Source organism: Dipodomys merriami, unplaced genomic scaffold, assembly GCF_024711535.1.
Source record: "Dipodomys merriami isolate MVZ:Mamm:240054 unplaced genomic scaffold, mDipMer1.0.p SCAF_228, whole genome shotgun sequence".
Taxonomy (NCBI): domain Eukaryota; kingdom Metazoa; phylum Chordata; class Mammalia; order Rodentia; family Heteromyidae; genus Dipodomys; species Dipodomys merriami.
In genome coordinates, this window is record NW_027203693.1 from 1,707,173 (window position 1) to 1,709,951 (window position 2,779).

Consider the following 2,779-nt stretch of genomic DNA (forward strand, 5'->3'; position numbering starts at 1 on the left):
GCAGCTTTGAGGTAACCACCCCAGACGGTGCTTGGCGGGACGCCTGGGCTGTGCACGTGCACGAGCCAGGTAGAGTCCCCAGCCAATCCCATGACACCTGGTGACGGTGAAAGGCAGGCGACCAACAATAGAAAGACCCGCATTCCGATTCTCCTATATAAGCGGCTGTGTTTCGGGTGCACGCTCTCTTGCGCCCAAGCTCTCCTACAACTAAAAGGCTCTCCAATAAAGCGTGATCTGAGAAGACCCCTGGTGTGGTGGTCATTTTTCCTCGCTGGTCGAGTAGACGGTCGCTACAAGTGGTGCCGAGACCCGGGAACGAACCTGGGACGGGACCCGCGCGAGAGGCCGAATTGGAGCCAGAACTCAACACGCGGAGAGGAGACGTCGGTAAATATCCCCCGGTATGCTGTTCACTGTAGATTTAGATATTTATTGGTTGCTTGCATTGCTTCTTCCCTTGTGGCTTGTCTTTTTGATGGTGCGCACTTGCCTCGAGGAGGGAGGGTTTGATTTAATCCAGGAAGGACGCAAAGTACTAACGCAGCATCAGGATAGTCTATCAGAGTCAGCATACAGTAAGGGGGAGGAAAATAGGCCTAAAAGAAAAAGGGAAAAAAGACAAAAGGATCCTAAAGAATTAAAGCAAGAGGGGCTGCAGCCCTCACAAAAGGAGAAGGGTTTCAGAGAGGAGGGGGTCTCAAGGAGACCCCCGTGCCCTTCTTTAAAAGCAAACCGGTTCTCAGCCCTACATGTGGAAGGGCGGGACCAAGAATATAGTAATCTTGTGAGTGACTCAGAGGAAGAAATGTTAGAGGAGGAGGGAGAGCAGCTCGATCCAGCTGATAGTGAAGAGTTAGAAGAGGCTGCGGCGGAGCACGAGGCAGACAGATATGGAGGGTGGCGCCCCCTAGGGGTGGGAGTACCGCAGCAGCCAGGGAGAGGAAACGGAGCTGCCCCTCACCCGTCGGCCCCCCCGCTGTGCCCGCCGGCAGGGAAGAGTCACTTTATAAAAGAAAAAACCTGGTCGCGATTAGCAGCCGCTTTCCCAATCTTTGAGAATCCCATTACTGCTGAAAGAAATTTTGAGCCGGTTTCCTACTCACAGTTAAAAGATTTAGTTGAGGCAGTCAGGACTTATGGAGTGACGGCCAATTATACCACTGCCTTGCTTCGAAGGCTAACTATTAATGCTATGACACCTATGGATTGGTTTGAAGTGGCCCGTACTTGCCTTAATCACGGGCAGTTCCTTGATTTTCGGTCAATTGTACAAGACAAGGCTCAAGCCCAATACAGACAAAATGTCCGTGACGGGCACCCGGACTGGACCGTAGACATGCTTCTCGGGCAGGGAATCTACTCGGTAGACCAGACAGGATATCCCTTTGAAGTATACCGCCAGGTAAACGAGGTTTTTTACAGGTCCTGGCGAGCCCTCCCAAACAAGGGAGAGGTGGCTGGCAATCTAACAAAAATCATGCAGGCCCCTAATGAGCCATTTTCTGATTTTGTTGCCCGTATGCTAGAGACAGCCGAGCGGGTATTAGGAAATCTGGAAACAGCCATGCCATTTGTACAACAAATCATTTTTGAACAAAGCACCAAGGAATGTCAGAGGGCAATTACCCCAGTAAGAACCCAAAGCCTAGAAGCTTGGTTAAAAGCCTGCAGAGAAGTAGGTGGCCCCCTGACCAATGCGAGGCTGGCAGCTGCTGTCTTGTCGGCTGCCGGGGCCGCAAAAGATAGTAAAGGAAAAGGGTGTTTCCGGTGTGGTCAGTTGGGACATTTTAGACAGCAATGCCCACAAAATGGTGGTCCTGTACAAAATATACCCAGACCGCCAAGGACTCCAGGAGTGTGTCCTCATTGTAAAAAGGGAAAGCATTGGGTCAACGAATGCAGGTCAGTTAGAGACATCAATGGACATTTTATCCCCCAAATTACTAACACTAATTCGGAACAGGAGCCAAAAAACGGAGAGAAGGGCCCTCGTCCCCAGGGCCCGAAAGTTTATGGGGCATTTCAGACTCTGGCTCCCAGACAGCACCCGCAACAACCCAGCCAAGAAGAGCAACCTCAGGCTCCGCAGGGTTGGACCACTGTGCCACCTCCGGACGGGTATTAACACAGCAGATGGGAGTCCAGATTGTGGAGACAGACATGACAGGACCCCTAGATGAAGGCACTGTAGGAATAGTTTTAGGACGCTCCTCCTCCACAATGAGAGGATTAATAATTTTCCCAGGAGTGATTGACCCTGACTATACGGGGACTATCAAGGTCCTCTGTCATGTCCCCCATGGAGTGGTGTCCATTTCTCCCGGGGATAGAATTGCACAGCTTCTGCTTTTGCCTTCTCTTCATGGCAATTTCACTGCTAAGGAGATAGAGAGAGGAGATAAAGGGCTAGGCTCCACTGGAGTCGACCTTACATGCCTGTCCATAACTTTAGACCAAAGACCCATGCTAACTCTCCAAGTGGAAGGGAGAAGATTTGAGGGATTGGTGGATACAGGGGCAGATCGAAGCATCATCCAAAGAGGGGAGTGGCCAAAGCAATGGCCAACTCAGAAATCCTCCCAGACCTTACAAGGGCTGGGCTATGCCGATGCCCCACAGTTAAGTGCAAAAGAATTGACTTGGAGAACAGACGAAGGCCAGGTTGGAAAAATGCAGCCATTTGTGGTAGACGTCCCTGTCAATCTTTGGGGAAGAGATGTGCAGCAACAGCTAAAGCTAACTTTAACTAATGATTATTCTGAGGCCAGTCAGAATA